This window comes from Eubalaena glacialis, chromosome 7, assembly GCF_028564815.1.
Source record: "Eubalaena glacialis isolate mEubGla1 chromosome 7, mEubGla1.1.hap2.+ XY, whole genome shotgun sequence".
In the NCBI taxonomy this organism is placed as follows: Eukaryota; Metazoa; Chordata; class Mammalia; order Artiodactyla; family Balaenidae; genus Eubalaena; species Eubalaena glacialis.
In genome coordinates, this window is record NC_083722.1 from 90,720,819 (window position 1) to 90,738,121 (window position 17,303).

The 17,303-nt window shown below is 39.2% G+C and overlaps 1 protein-coding gene across 1 annotated transcript in view; it reads left to right on the plus strand.

The window, feature by feature from the left end:
• TAFA1 (TAFA chemokine like family member 1) overlaps positions 1-17,303 on the plus strand; it is a 617,163-nt gene that overhangs the window by 196,381 nt on the left and 403,479 nt on the right. The gene's annotated exons all lie outside the window — the stretch shown is intronic.

Here is a 17,303-nt window from a genome sequence, read left to right on the forward strand (position 1 = left end):
GTAAGGGATTGGCTGGACACAAGTTACAAGAGGTTTAATGGGAAAAAGCTACATTCTTGGCTGTTAGACTTGAGCCACAATTGAAGTCCATCATCTCTGTCCTCTCCACCTATTTTAGATTTTTTTCACTCTTGGCCGGCAATTCTGTTGTTCCCAGTTGTTCCTCCAGTGAGGGTAGAGCATCCTTTCCTGTATCAGAATCGATGAATAGTCCACAACCCTGAATTGGGAGCCAAGGATAGAAATATATCGTTTACAGATTTGCCACTGTTATAACTCAAGTAGTGTCTAATGATTTGTAGCTAGAGACATTACAGTTAGCTGTACCATGAGGCCAAATGCCATCACTTGAAATAGGGCCCCACCCAAGCCAGCCTCCTCTCATTAGTGTTGGAAGAGGTGATGCTATGTATTTTCCTCACTCCTCTGCTGCTGACCACATAAATAATTCTACTGTCTTGGTGAGAGCACGTCAATTTCACTGCCTCATTTAAACATGAATCTTTGTCACAGAAAAGATGGTAGGATGGAAGCAATTTACTTCCTTTCCGTTTTTATATATTAGAAACAATTCTTCAGTTGTAATTTTATAACATGGCAATGGAAGGGTATGGTAGGCAAAAAAATAGCTCCCCCAAAGATGTTCACATCCTAATCCACAGAAGCTGCGAATATGTTACCTTACATGGCAAAAGGGACTTGGCAGATGTGATTGAATTAAGGATCTTGATATGGGGAGATGATCCTGGATTATCTCGGTAGACCCAATGTAATCACAAGTGTCCTAAGAGTGGGGCTCTAGTCAGAGTCAGAGAAGATGTGTTGATGGAAGAGTGGTTAGAGTGATGTGACTGATGACTTTGAAGATGGAGGAAAGAGTCATGAGTCAGGCAGTGGGGGCAGCCTCTAGAAGCTGGAGAAGGCAAACAATGACTTTTCCCTGGAACCTTCAGAAAAAATGCAACCCTGCTAACACCATGATTTTAGCCCCATAAGACCCATTTCAGATTTCTGACCTCCAGAACTGTAAGATAATTTATTTACATTGTTTAGACCACTAGGTTTGTGGTAGTTTGTTACAGCAGCAAGAGGAAACAGATACACACGGTATAACAGATTACAGTCATCTTTGGAGCTAAAGTGGAGACAGGGATGTTTCTATTTCTGGTAGAAGTATAGTATATATGCTGAAAATCTAGAGATTGAATTCAAGTTCCATGCCTCTATGGCTTATTTGCAATGTGACCTTCAGAAAGTTATGTAACAATTTTGAGTCTTGGTTCCCTCATCTGTAAAATGGCAGTCCCACCGATATATGTCTCTTAGTGTTATGAGCAAAAACAAGATGATCTATACAGTGCATTTAAAAGAATTCCTGGAGCATAATAAGAGCTCAAAAACATTGACTATTATTCTTGTAATCTAAAAATAATGATCTTTATGGTTGTGATGATCTCATAGTTTACAGTGTTCTCCTATATATGACCTTAAACTTAAATTAATCCTGTGAGATTGTTTCCCCCTTTCCCTCACCATCTTCCAGAGGGACACATAGAATCATGGAGGGGATAATGGATATTCACAAGGTCTTTGAGACATTAACAGGCATGGTTGAGACTGGCTCCTAACCCAGTGCTCTTTTTCACTCCTGAGTTGATGTTGAAAACATGATGAAATAAGTGCTACATTTCAGAGGTAAAGAAAACACAAATGTGCTTCAAAAATGGTACATGCAAAGCCTCACACATTTACTAAAGTCTCAGAATGAAGTTGGCTTCTGTTTATTGGGTAGAGCTGTATACCGATATCTAAGTTTTCTGACTTTTGAAACTTTACAGTTTGGTTACTTTTAAATGAATAAGCCATAGAAAAGGGCTCATATAATATTCCAAATAACTGTTCTATCTTTGAGTTCAGTCACTGACTACCTAGAGAGTTGAGCTCTGGTGGCAGAAAAAAAATGTCATAAATTGAGAAGTTTCAGGATCAGAAGCCACCAGTGATTGCTGAAGACGGGACCAAATTGTGGAGAAGTTTGCTATTTTATATAAAATCCCCACATGCTGAGTAATAAGTAATTGTTCCTATCACTTTCAGGGTATGAATGGTATCAAAATGCCTGCTTTCCTGATGCCTCATATTTCCTACAGGAGCTGTATTTGATGCCATTTACAATAATAGTAGCAAGAGCTAATGCTTACGGAGTCTTTGGAAAGTGCCAGGGACTGGCCTAATCGTGTTTTAAATATGTAAATACATTTATTCCTCACAACAATCCTGTAAAGTGGGAACTATTAGTTGTCTGACTTTACAGATGAAGAAACTGAAGGCAGAGAGGCTAAATAACTTAGAAGTCACAGAGTTAATAAGTGGCAGAAGTGGGATTTGAACTCAAGTGACCTGGCCCCAGAGCCTACATTCCTACCCACTAATAAGTTACCTTGAAAGGTAGAGAACAAATTTCTGAGAGAGCAGAATACAGGATAGGTGAGTTTTAAGAGCCAAGAGAAGGTATGCTGGGCAGAGAGTACAGACTCAGATAAGGTACCATCTCAGGGTCCCCGAACTCTGTGGTAAGAAAGGGCCACTCAGTGTATGTTTGTGCAATGACAGAATGGACCTAGAGGTAGGGAAGCAAATTGAGAGAAGAGGCCCCATGGAGAATCCTTGTCTATTCCACAAGTTAGCCAAGGGATGGCCCTAACTCAATAAATTAAAGATTCAGAGGAAATATGGTCTCAGTAAAAAGGTGCTCGTATGATTTACTGACTCAGTTGGGAATAATTAACCCAAGTGCCATGGCAGAGGGAGCGTAATTGTTTTTACTTAGAAGAGCACCTGAGCCTAAATTGCTGGGTGCAAATAAATCTATTTCTGCGAGGCAGTGGTGGGCTCCAAAGACTCGTTCCTGGCTTCCTCATGTGGGAGCTAGATGAACCAGCAGTACTCACATCCCATTCAGGAGACTAAAGTGAGAGAATTTGCTCTGAACGCTTAAGAGGGCTTGCGCCTTGATAATCAAGGCTTGCCCAAGCAAAACTGGAAAGGAAGAGAAGTTTATCTTTGATGCCTCCATATTATCCTGTAACCTACATGTTCCATTGCCTCAGAAGTCCCCCATTGCAGCCATATGTATGTGTGCTTACATACATACAGCATCCCACGTTTCCTTGTTCCTCTTTATCACTGCTCTTATACCAGCTGGTTGGCATTCACGTGTGCAGATGTCGGGTATACGATGACTAATGCAACTTCAAGCTGTTACCACCAGGATGGGTATTTTTATTTCAAAAGACATTGTTGGATGCCATGATACCTTACCCTGTAGGACAGAAGCTAGAATGGGGGAATTCCAGTAGAGAACCAGGTGAGTGGAGGGAATATTCTGGACCAGTAAGTGAGATTCTGAGCCCTTCCTGGGAAGTCTGTGCATTGTATTTTTATAGGGAATTTCCTTTTTGCTTATGAATCACATTTCCCTGGCCCCTGTGAATGTGGAGAAACTGGCTTCAACTGCGACCACGTCCTGGGCCTGTTCTCTGTTGAGCCGTGGGTCTTTGTTATGGATGTCAAGCACATACGCCTTAGAGGCAAGGTAAAAGAGTTGGAGGGGCAGGCTTGAGAGTGGCTGAATAATTTTACTGAGCGATATTTCTTCTTTAAATGGACTCATGGATAATTCAATTAGCTGGCTTTTGATTGCTCTTCTTAGCGGGTAGGTTCTATATAATGAAAATGTGGATTCTTCAAGTCCCACTGTCACAAACCGTCTTGTCAAGATGGATGATTCATCTTGATCCCATAGTGTGCTTTGACATCGGTTCAAATTTGACATAGGTTCAAATTCCTCTTTAGCAGCATGTGCATGAGTGCTGTCTCTCTTTTCCTGTCTCTGGATGTTTTTCTCAGCTTTGTTTGGAGATAGAGCTAACAGCTGTAGAGAGTAAATATCTGCTTAAACTGAGTGGACAATTGCCAGTGCAGAGACCATGAACTCTTCCCAGTGGAAAGGTCTGTGACCTGGCCTGTGTGAGTCTGTCATTCTCATCAATGCTGGGTACAGATGGCATGTATCTGGTGGCAGAATTTGAGGACATTTATTAAGTCTCAGGTCAAGAGGTTTCACGTCTTGATTATGAAAATGACATAAATAGTTTTTTAAAAAAATATGGTGTTTGATAAATTTCTCTGTTCAAATGGACATTCCGTACCAACAATTCTACATTCAGTCTGTATGCCCCAAGGGATAGTAGGTTTGAGGAGGAATGGTACATACATCCACAAAATTAGAAAGGGGTCAGGCGTGGCGAATGTGCCTTTGTTTATCACATCCCTAAAAACTGAGGGTTTTGTTCAAAGCTTGAAAGTAGTGATTTAAGACTCAGAATAACGGATGCATTTTGCACAGGTCATAAGCACTATTGATCATGTACAGTGGCTTGAAAGAGAAGTAGATTCCAAAGAAGAGCAGATAAAAAAGTGAAGAATAAAACAGTAGTTTATGATTAAAGGTACATTAAAAACATTCAGGAAATATCTCTATTTTTGAGGATGAGGTCATTTTTCTCCACCAAACACCCTTCAGGGAAGGAGGGGGAAGTGGAACCACTTGTCAAGCAGGGTTTCTCTCTTCTTATGTTTCCTGGATATATGACATTTATCCCTGATCAAAATGGGATTTGCCTCTTTATTGGCAAATGTAGAAATGACACCTCAAACAATTTGGTCTCTGTTCTCAAATTCATAGTGGGGGTTCTAATGCTTTCAGCATACATATACTAGGCACAAGAAAGTGGTATTTTATTTTGGAAGCCGTCAGTTTATCTTCTGTGACTGTGTTTCTAATAGTCAAAACCTCTTGGTGATTATCACTTATGTTGTTTTTTCTTTAATAATTTTATCTTTGTTTAGACTAGGTGGTCTCAAACCAAGATGCTTCAGAGGGGGGTGGGCAGGCAAGTAATGTAGACTGTTGAAGTGGGTCAAGTGCACTACAGTAGGGAATGGTGAGGACTGTAGCAAACTGGAGATCATATTCCTTTGTTAAGGGAGGCTGCTACTAGTTAGTTTCAGCCAATAATTGCCACATGGGACTGCAGGCCCAATGTTGTGATTCTGTACAAATATTTTCAAGAGATGCAAGAAATATGATCAAAGAAATGAAGTTAGTTCTGTCTCTTGAAATAATGTACAGGCCCTGAAATACTAGTTTTTTACTTCTGGAGAATAAGCTGTTAAGGAGGAAATTAACACCAAACAAATAAACAACAACAACAAAGCATCAACAAAACAAAAGTGTTCCTTGACCAAACCGATTCAAATAACATAAATAATTAAAATGACTTTCTATATATGCACAAGACCCTAGGTTTTGTCCACTGGAAAATCTAAACCGAAAGCCAAAATATGTACTCTCTACTAGCTGCATATTGAGACTGGAAGCAAATACTTCAGTTTGGAGTAGGAGAGGAGGATTTATGGGGAGTAATATTTGAATGATGATTTGAAATATAGATATGGCCTGGTTAAGAGCAAATAGATAATGAAGAAACAGTCCTAATAATTGAATGAAGGAAAGCAGAGTCCATAGTAGGAAAAGTTACCAACTCCTTTGCTGGGACAGTGGTGACACCATTTTGATTTGAGCAAAAAGCTCATGAAAATAGTTAATTGAAAGCGCTAGTTGTTGAGAGTCTTAAATGACAGGCTAAGGAATAAGAGCTTGATCCTCTAGCAGGGGGTTGCCAACTCAAAGTGTCCACAGGGGCCAGGAAGGGAACCAAAAAGAAAACTTAATTTGCAGAAGAGGGCACTGTATCTCGATGAAAAGCAGGTTCAGTTCCAGTGGACTGTTGCCATGTAGAAATGCAGCGCCAGCATTGACAACGAGAAGTTGGAAATCCGAGTTTTTATTTGAAAGTTACGGTTTTTAAATGTTGGCAGCACATTCACATTAAAAAAGAGAAGTGTGAATCAAAGCTTATTTGGAAGCCCACATGTGAAATAAACTTAGAGCGGCTGGGGGATGAGGGGAAGGTTACCCATGTCCCAATCATGAGCCTGCATTCTCTCCCTTCTTGAGCCAATAGGGGGGTCTCTCATCTTAAAGCGGATTTTAAACATTACTGCTACTGAGAATGCCCTGGTGGTCCCGTGGTTAGGACTTGGTGCTTTCACTGCCAGGGCCTGGGGTCAATCCCTGGTCAGGGAACTAAGATCCTGCAAGCCTCGTAGCCAAAAAAAATGTATATATTACTGCTACTGGTGATGGGAAAAGATTGAAGATATAATCAATTTGGTATGCATTGTAATTACAAATATGTAAAACATGCATGCATATGGACAAGAAGTATTAAATGAAGTTAGTTTTTGAGTGTAAAAAGATGATTTTTTGAAAAGTTATGTTTCATAATTATAGTGTAAAATTTTAAATTAGAAACACATTAATTAAAACCTTTTTAGAAGTTTAGAAAAAATTTTCCTCCAACTCAGTAGTTTAAACCAGAGAGAATTCAGGTTTGTGAACTTGAATGAAAACATAATTACTTCTTTATTTCCATTATCCTCTAACCCAGCGGTCCCCAACCTTTTTGGCACCAGGGACCAAAGACAGTTGGAAGACAGTTTTACCCTGGGGCACGGGGAGGGCGGGAGATGGTTCAGGCAGTAATGGGAGCGATGGGGAGCGGCAGATGAAGCTTCGTTTGCTCGCCCACACGTCACCTCCTGCTGTGCGGCCTGGTTCCTACTTAGGACCGGCCAGCGGGGTGGGGACCCCTGCTTTAACCAAAGTGTAACATTTCCTTCAATTATGAAATAGTTAACAAACCACAGAAGCCTAAGTGGTACCCCTGTGACTTTGTCACCAATAGAAATCCCAGGTATTTTCATACTGTTGAAATGCAGATGGCTGGAAATCACGGTTAGGCTTATTACTACAGATACTTAAAATCACAGCAGTTAGCAGACCTGGATCATGTTCCTCAATGCATTAATAAAGAAGAAAAAATACTACTATGTCACATATTTAAAAAATAATATTTTACCATAATTAGTTCCATTTTTAATCCCATATTTTAAGTGTTAAAAATATTACATTGAGCAGGGTCCATTGGGTTTACCAGATCACCAAAGGGGTCTACGACATGAGAAAAGTTAGGAAACCCGGCTCTGAACCAGTAGATCAAAAGGTTTCCCATCCTGGAGGTGCTAGGGTTGCTTTTTTTTTTTTTTCTGCAAGCTTTCATATCTGGGGTAAGAACAACCTTTCCACCTGGAGTTTCCTATTGCTTATAAAAATTCAGGAGCAGTTGGGATCATTCATTGCTGTGAAACAGAACAAAAAAGAATTAAAAAATTAAAATTTTTGAAAAAACTTAAATTCAAGTATATAAAAACAGAATAAAGGAGAACTGACCGAATGTTGCTGTGTGCTTGTATGTTCAGCAAACCAAAATGAGGAGATAAAAATGGGATCAAGTGGGACTTAAAGGTGGTCAAGCTAGCTCATGTAAAAGCCATCTAAGTGCACAATTTCTCCAAAAGAGAAGTAGGGCATTATATTCTGGACAGTGGCTGGGAGACAGGGAGACCTCTCTTAGCTGTTTAGAAAAAGTATCTTCTGAGGCTTTTTTTTTTTTTTTACCTGAGTGGTGATTAAAGGACAGAGTTTCCATCTCCCGGGGAAATGTACCGACTGTGACAAAATTAGCTCTGAATTTGCTATTATTTAAATGCAGTTTCTTGTATTTATTAAAATGAAGTGACTGTCATATTAAAATTGAAAACGAGCAGTTGCACATGCAAATTATTTCTAAAGTTCAACTGCTGCTAAATGAGACGTGGTGCTCCTAAACTTAGAAATGCTTAACATAAATTATGACCTAATTAACATTTGCATGGTAATCCGGACTTCCTACAGCTTATTCTGCTAATTAACACATGACAAATGAGTACACATTAATATTTTATTGTAACATAACTTGTCCAAGAAAGCTTCTTAACTCCTTGGAAAATATTGTGTGTGTGTGTGTGTGTGTGTGTGTGTGTGTGTGTTTCCATTTTCTGCCTGAGAAGTATCCTATTGTGGCTTATGCCATTACATAATTTTGATGATAAAATTGTTTCATGTTGTAAATTTAATAAGAGAGACAAAGGTGCAAGCCCTAGGAGTGCTTTCTCTTTCTTCATTTAGATTCTTTTTTCCTCACTCTTGCGGGAAATATCTGCATTTTTGAGAAGAAAAAAAATTGCCTTGGAATGTACATCTTAGCTAATTATCATTTGCCATGGTTATATACTCACATTATTGTCTCCCAGCCCTAAGGGGTCACGAGTGAATCCAGATCTGTTGAGTAGAGCAAATATATATGTAAAGCTACGGATTCTGTACTTAGCAAATGATTTTCTATTGGTCATATATTTAATTAGTGTGTATCTTTTAACCAAATCGCAACAGCCATCAAGTGAGTTAGGGAGACCAGAAAGCTTCCGTCTCTAGCAGGGACAGGATGTATCTCTCAGTGTCCATTACTTTCATTGTTGTTGGCTTGCAGTTTTTCAGTTTTGGTTTACCTTCCTGGTATATCGTAGGGGTTTTTGTTTGTTTTAGTTTGTTTTACTTGGGACTTACCAAGGATGATTGCCAACTGGCTTCTTACCTGATTACGTAAATCTGAACATACGATCTTTGGGAGAAGATTTTCTAAACCAGAATGAGAGCAATTGACTATGGTGGGCAATGTGCTGGATGTTCTGGAAGCTCATTACAAGGGCACCTAATGAGTGATTGAGAGGGTCCCTAGTGTTTTGCCGTTTGTGTTTAAAGATACCGTTGGGGTCATTGAACAACCTTTCTTGCCTAATGCTTGAATCTGACTCATGGTCTTTCAAACTTACTTCTTTTGAAAGTGTTTTCACCTGCACTTTTGAAACCAACTGTATGAGATATTTTTCTCCACCACAACTGGTTCTCTAACTCTCTGGTCACCTACTGGATGTCCTACAATTCAATTCACTTTTGACACTGACTACTTGGATAGAGGTTAAGGGCTCGGTCCCATAATACTGGCCCTCCACCCTGGCAAGTGCCAGTCACAAGTCCCAAGCCTCCCATACTTCTGACCAACTGGCTATAAATTGGGGGTTCCTACAGCCCCCTCCTTAGACTCAAGAGTTTACTAGAATGGCTCTTAGAAGTCAGGGAAACACTTTACTTACCATTATCAGTTTATTATAAAGGATATTATAAAGGATAAAATGTACAACCAGATGAATAAGTACACAGGGAGAGGTCCGGCAGGTCCCCAGCACAGAAGCTCTTTCCCTGCAGCATTGGAGTGTACCACCCTTCCGGCACATACATGTGTTCTCCAAAGTGGAAGTTCTTCAAACCCCATTAAAAGGTTTTCGTGGAGGTTTCATTTTGTAGGCATGATTGATTAAATTATTGGCCACTGGCTCTGGACATTGGAGGCTAGAGACTAAGAACTAATCCACACTAGACAAACACTTCTGACCTCAAAAAAACGTTTCAAACTGACTAGTAGGTAAGGGATAAATAACTGATGCACATAAAATAAGAAATGCAACACGGAGCAAGATTTTGAACATGTGGATGACTGTGCTGAAGATGTCATTCTGTCCATCAAGGACTTTAATGCCCTCATGGGGTTAACTTTCTTGTAGATTTTCTCTTTCAGAATCAGACATCTATTTCTAGCTCAGACAGATTCCTCTTGTTTATGTTAGCTGGCTATTTCTGCTGTTCTGAGGCTTTAGATATCATAGTATGACAATGCTGATGGTTCTAAGCTTTTAAATCTTTAATCACTCCAATTCCTGTACTGGGGGTCATGTTACTTAAGTAGGCGCCACTATTCTCAGGAACAGAGCTGCTAAGATAAAAACGTAACTGTGTCTTACCTTCCCCTGTGGTTTCCCTACAATAAGCCCCAGAGAACATGGAACTGGAAACCGCAAACTTCTTCCTTCCTTCCAAATTCTTTGTCTGATCAAGGAAGACCCCACATGTTATGGTTTTAGTGGCATGGCTTGCTGTCCCCGTTTCCCACCTTTTGTCTTAGTGAATAGAAACATTGTTCTTGCTTCTTCCCCTTGGATCGAACAGTAGTAAAGACAACCATAATAACAATAGGAACTAATGTTTTGAGCATTGACTACGTGAAAAGCCATGGGTGGAGTGCGTTACCTGCCTTATTTGATTTACTCCCCCACATCTTTGCACTATGTAGATTGCAATGCAGATATCCAGCTCTTTCCTTTGAGATTGCAGATCACTAGGTCTGGAGCGAGGTGCAGGAGTCTGCATTTTTTGGATGATTTTTAGAAAAAGAGAAACTTCAACTCTGCAGCTTTGAACATAACATGCTGGATCATTTTGATGAGGGTGCTGCTAGGATTGCACTTCGGGAAACAATGGTTTAGATGCACCATCAATCACTAGGATGGAAAACAAGGGCCTGAGACTGCCAGTAACTAGGTCTTACCAGTAAGGTGGGTGGAGTGATATTAGTCAATCATGGAAGGCTCACTGGAGGAGGTGAGGTATAGTGGTTAAGAACAGAATTCTGGAGCTAGGCAGCTTGAATTCCCATTCCAGCTCTGCCATTTGCTAGTTGTGACCTTGAGTGAGTCCCTTACCCTTTTTGTGCCTCAGTTTCCTCACCTGTAAAATGAGGATAAAAATAGCCCTTGACTAATATGGTCATTGGAAGAATTGAATGTGTTCATACTTGTAATTTGCTTAGCCTAGCACATTGTACGTACTATAATTATCTTCTCATACTGTATTTTTTTGTTATTCAAGGGTATAATCCTTGAGCTGAGGCTTAAAGGGTGAGGAGGAGTCTGCCAGGTCATTTACCAGCTGTGCTAATAGCAGGTGGCAGTCGTAGCAGAGCAGACATCACGTGCAAAATCATAGAGATGGGAACAGACGCAGGTTGCTAGACCAGAAAGTGGGGGATGTGAGGCTAGAGAAGTAGGTGAGAGTCAGGTCATGAAGGTCCTTGGGTTTTATACTGTGGATTCCTACACAGGGGTATCAGGGGGTGATATTTTTATTATTATTCTGGTGAGTCTATGGAGCATGGGTTTGTAGGAAATATGACAGACCAGGTGACTAGTTAGGAGGACCTGCGGGGATCCAGGCGACAGATGGTGAAGAGATGGAACACAAACACTAGTGAAAGGATGAAGAGAGGATATTTAAGAAATGCTTAGGAGTTTGGGATTAATATAGATACACTACTACATATGAAATGGGTAAATAACAAGGACGTACTGTATAGCACAGGGAACTGTACTCAATATCTTGTAATAACCTATAATGGAAAAGAATCTGAAAAAGAATATATATATATATATATATATATATGCATAACTGAATCACTTTTCTGTACATTTGAAACTAACACAACATTGTAAATTAACCATACCTCAATAAAAATAAATTGAAAAAAAGAAATGCTTAGGAGATTCAATAGGTAGGTCTTGATTGTCTGAGGACAAGTTTAGAAAAATAGAGACAAAAGTCAGCTTTCTGTCTTGAGAATTGGGTGAACAGCAATGCCACTAACTGAGATAAAGCATAACGGAGTGCTTACAGGTTCAGTGAGTTCGGTTTTGGACTATGCAGTTTGTGGCACCCGGGGAATGTCCACACAGAGATGTCTACAGCCATTTGGACATTATGGGTCTAAAGTCTGAGACATTGGTTTGGTCTGAAGTTTGGAACACATGACCTAATATATGAAAGCTCTGGTAAACTGAAAAGAACACTACAAATATAAAGCATTCAGAGCAGTGTTATCCCATTCCTACAGTTTTCAGCAATAATTAGTTTATGTTAGAATACAAAGAACTCCAGCGAAATTTTTCTAAAAAGGAACAATATGCTCTTTCCCCAGCTCATTAGAAGGATTTCTGGAGAGAAAACACTGTGTGCAGTGACATGCGTCTAAATTCTAGACTTCCAAAGGAAATTTTCAGACAGACCATCCTCTTGGTTAATTAGAAAATAAGATAAACCAGGAGAAGAGACCTCCTTTGGGTAGATTTTTCCATTTGTTGTGGGCTTCTGGGAGGATTACTTAGACCTATGACTTTATTATAAGAAAAAGGCATTTTTATGGACTTACAGAATATTAGAGTTAGAAACAACCTGATAGTGTATTATCTGTGATAAAAAAAAAAAAGAGACCCCCTGAGGCTGACTGATTTACTTTAGATTTCATAGCAAATATATGACAGGACCAGGCTCTAAGAGTGAAGTCCACTGGATTGGGGCAGTGAGTGTCTCCAGGGTTCCAGCTGACCCTCATTTTTCAATATTGAAATATCTCTATCTCTATCCCTATCTATCTATCTATCTATCTATCTATCTATCTATCTATCTATCTATCTATCTATCTATCTATATCTTTGCACCCCTTGATTCTTTTCTCCACTTTCTATTATTTACCTTGTATCTAAGGAGAACATAAAAATATGAATAACAATAGCACTACCAGGGTGGGCATGTTGGCTTGGAAAGTTCTCTTCAGTGAAACATGACATACTCGTTTCAAACTGTCCAATAAAGTTTTAGTATAAAGTTCTGTTGGATTAAAATGTTTCCATATTTTTAAAAGACAAATGTCACAATCTGCTGCACAATCCTTTTTTCCCCCGAGTATGTATTAATTATGGCAGTGGTAGTAGAAATAGTAGTGAGTATTAGCAGGAGTCATGGTAGTAACTATAGAAGAATGGTAGTAGCAGAAGTAATAACGATAATGATGATGATGGTGAGGATGGTGATATATATTTATCAAGTGCTTTCTATAGGCCGGATACTCTATATATAAGAGGCTGTACAGAGTATAATTGAAAACTTTAATGCTCAGGTTCAAATTCCTGGGATTGTATCCCAGTGCAAACATTTCCTTAGCTATATGACTTCGAGCAAATACGTAAATTCTTGAAGTCTCAATTTTTACACCAGTAAAAATAAAAGTGCCTATATGAAAGGGATATAGTGGGATTAAAATGGAAAAAAAAAGTATATAAAGCATCTGGCAAAGCTTATAACCCAACTCTGAGAGAGTATTATTATCCCCATTGTACATATGAGAACACTGAGGCTCAGGGAGGTGAAATAATACCCAAGTTTGTTTTATGGTAGATCTGGAATTCAAATCCAGGTCTATATCACTCCTGAGCTTGTTCAAAACCACAGTGCATGTGTTCTTTGGATAAATTACTTCAATCTTGAATTTTGAATATTGCTTCTTAAATCTTGGAAAACCTCTTACTTAAGCATCTTTGCATTTGTTATCCCAGGACACTTTTTTAACATTTAGAATGTTCCGTTTCTGATTCCTCTGGAATTGTTGCAGCAAGATGCCTCTGTTGTAAACATTATTTCTTTGGGTCATGGGTGATTGGCCTTTCCCAGGAAACTGACAGTTGACAAAAGAGACACATTTAACATGCAAGACTGAAGACTAGACAAAGTAGAGTCACAGAAGATAGATCCAGGGTCAATAAATACTGTCATTAGAACATTTTTTATAACTATAAATCTGACTGCTTCTTTTGTATACAATATTGCGTTGAGACTGGCCAGCATTGGAATCTGCTTTATAGCGACTGTGTACTTACTGCCTTCCCCACTAGTTGGCACTGGGGGTAAAATTAGCTGTTTTTTGGCTTTCCGTTGAAGTCTGGGACCCCTGTGACTCTGAATCTTACTCCTAGGTTAATAGACTATTAGTCACCTTCAATGAGTTTTCTTCCTCTCTGTTCCTTTTCTATAAGCTGATTCAGAAACCAACTTGTAGTTTGTGATAAGAATATTGAAAACCTAACTAGGATGTTACGTTCAACTCCACAAAGAAAAGGTCACTTTAGTAGAATTATAATGAATTGCTTTCATTTTACACCGTTTTAAGTCCCAAGGACTTTAACAAGAGGGTTGTTAAAAGTAAATGCTGTTTCATTACACATTGTGAAGGAGCAGCAATTAAGATGTTGCCTAAGTAAGTTAGCCTTTTAACCCTTAAACATCTTCCCATTCTCTCAAGTGGATAGAAAAGTAGTCGATGTCAACATTACAGCTGATGGACCAAGAACCACTATCTTTCATAGAAAAAAAATCCCTCCCAATCATTTAAGAAAAATCTCCATGAGCAGAATTAAACGAGCATCATGGAAATGTTGTGAGATGTTTTCGTTGTTCTTCTATTGCCCTTTGAGCATTCTTAGTGAAGGTTGAATGGAAGAGCTGGGACCCGAGACCAGGTCTTTTGACTCTTAGTTGAGTTGTCTTTGGGTATCAGAGTTTGATAAAAGAGAGCAACATACCAAAATGCCCTCACAAAAACCAATAAGCCATCAGGAGTCTTTGCATTATTCCTATTTCCTAATTAAAAGTATTCCTCATTTTTATTCCTGGAGCAATTTATATAAACCTTAAATATAGGAGACACGTCAATATAGTGGTTATAAGCCTGAACTTTGCTGGCAGATAAACCTGGGTTCAGGCTCTAAGCATGACATGGTCTAGCTTGTGACATCAAATAATTATTAATCTCTCAAAGTCTTGTTTCCACATCTGTAAACTGGGGCCATTGATAGTGCCTGAACTCTTTTCGTTGTTTGAGAACTGAAAGATAGAATTCAAGTGAGAAAATAGGACAGTGCTAAAGCATACCCAAGTGTTGATGATGATGTTGACAATGACAAAGAGGAAGATGATGATGATTTCCTTTGTACAGTGTGTTATAATAATTTGTTTCTGTCTGCCTGTCCCACTAAACAGTGAAAGCCTTAAAGTAGGAACGAGTTGTATTTCTGCTGTACCCCCAGAGATGACACAATGGTGGGCTATCTTGGAAGTATCTAATAAATATAGGACTGAATTGAATAAATTAGAGTTTGAGAGCAATTAAGGCCTAGCTTGTCATTACTGATTATGCTGCTGTTTGACACTGCAGAAGTCACTGCCTCCCTTTATCCATTTATCCGTATATAAGGAGGAGGTATCCTACCTGTCCTTCAGACATGCTATAAGAGTGCATTTAACGTTTAATGGAATTGTACCTTAATTTGTGAGGGATTAATATTTAATATTAATGAAGTTCATAGCCTTCCATTTCACTCCTTTCATTTTTTTTTTTTTTGTAGTCACAAAGTGCTTACCAGCATAAAGGAGCCCGAATGAAACGGTGTGAAGGCCATGCCTTACATCACACACATACCAAATGAGAGAGTGCCTCTCAAATAAGAGGAGAGATCTATTGAGGCACAAAAAGCATTGCAAGCAGTAAGAAAGTTAATTGAGGCACTTAACTTCACCAAGCCCCAAACCCTCACCTATTCATTTCTAAGTAGTTAAGTATTTTAGGTGATCATCACTTTTGTTGTTTCTTAAATTATCTGGATTTTAATTGCCTGTTTTCTATAGATTTTATGTGAAAATCATTTAAAAGAAAATTATACGTCAAAAAGACCATAGATGATACCCCCAAATGATCATTATGTGTGAGTAGTGAGATTTCAAGTGATTTCTTTGTTCTTTCTTATTGTAAACGTGCTTTAACTTAGGCTCTTTTAGTGGCATGGAACAGATTTATTCAGGCTGGAGCAACTGAGTGAGTGATTACGGCCATGAGGCCAGTGCAGTGCTCCTGAGAACCTGAACACGCATTGTTACACTGTTGAGGTTCTCGAGAAATGGAGATGAATTCACAGCATCACTGCAGACCTCTGTAATCATTCCTTCTTCCCTCTGGCGGCTACAGGCTTCTACCACTATGTTGGTCTTGGCTTCTTTTGGTGTTTTTTCTTGCTTCTGGTCCATTATCAACTAGCCTTTATTCAGTCTTTGTCTGGTATTTTTCTCTCTCTGCTTCTGTTTCCTCATGGTCTCTGCTTTTTCATCAGTTCAGCTCACTCACCAAAACAGATTCAGATATGAATCTTGCAGGTTATTACTACTCCTGACCCTTACAAGAGATTGAAGATGGAAGATACTGCTTTCTGCAGAGCTCAGAAGTGAATTTTGTTGTTTTTACATTTTATCCATTTCAAAGAGTGTATCTACCTATGCCTGTAAATGCAAGTTTCTGTCACGTATTTAGAATTCACTAGAACGACCTAGTCACTCAGAGACTAGAGAAAAGGTTTATTACAACTTTAGATATTCTGTAGTTTGAGCAGGTTATCAGTAAATGCCCCCAATGTGGGGACTTTGATAATCATTCTTTGAAAGTGTTCTTATGGGGGCTGTGCTTTCCCCCAAATCTTTTTCCACATTGATGTGCCAGTTGACGGGCAACTACAGCACCACAGACATCCCTGCTGGAGCAGATGTGCCCAACGTGGATAATTCTAGCCACAGGTCTTGATCTTTATTGCAAAGCTGAGCAATAATTCTGGTATTGGAGAAAACCAACATCTGATGCTTGAAATTCACAATTCTCTCTCCTGCCCTGAAGGGATTTCTCTGTCCACAAGAGGCACAGTCCATTTGTAAATATGAAAATGGCCAGTCATTAATCAAGACATCTAGTAGTGGAGGATTACCTGATGTTCTGATTTGACTAGTAGTCCAGAATGAAGACCTTGTAAGGTCATTTCCTCTTCTTTCCCAAAGTGTTCTATGGTCATAGACGTTGCCAGAATATGGTCCAGGTTATTGGGGGCACTGATCATCGCCTTCATCCAGGAGAGGGTCCTTACCAGTGTCAGATGTCAATAACTGTCTAGGGTCCTGTGTATGTCTGGAGCTTCTTGGAGATGCTCGTTATTTTCTGGGTGGTCCATACAACTTGCAGACTTCTCACCTTTCTCTCTGCCTTTCATTTCAGCAGTGTGAGCTGTGAACTGTGTATGTCTCTATTGTCTGATTGCTGTAAGTGTCTCTGACTGTTGCATGTTAAAACAGCATTCTTGCTTCTCATATTCATTTATTCTTAAGTCATAAGATTGACCAACTGCATAAAAAAACATCCTGACCATAATTTCCCCTTCTGATTTCAAAATTTGTATCTAAATTCTTGGTTTATTTTTTTTTTTTAACTCTTTATTCTGTAATGTGAAAGTGGGAAAGGGAAGATGAGATAACTTTATTTACTTTTAATTTAGCCTAAAGAGTGATGGCAGCTTGTTGCCAATAATACGTGATTTTGAAGTTTCAGACTTGTGGCCACATAGCCTATTGTGATATAGACGCATTTTCCCAGACAGTGGCCCATTGGAGAGGAATTCTTTGATGTTATTGGATAACAGAAGGCTTT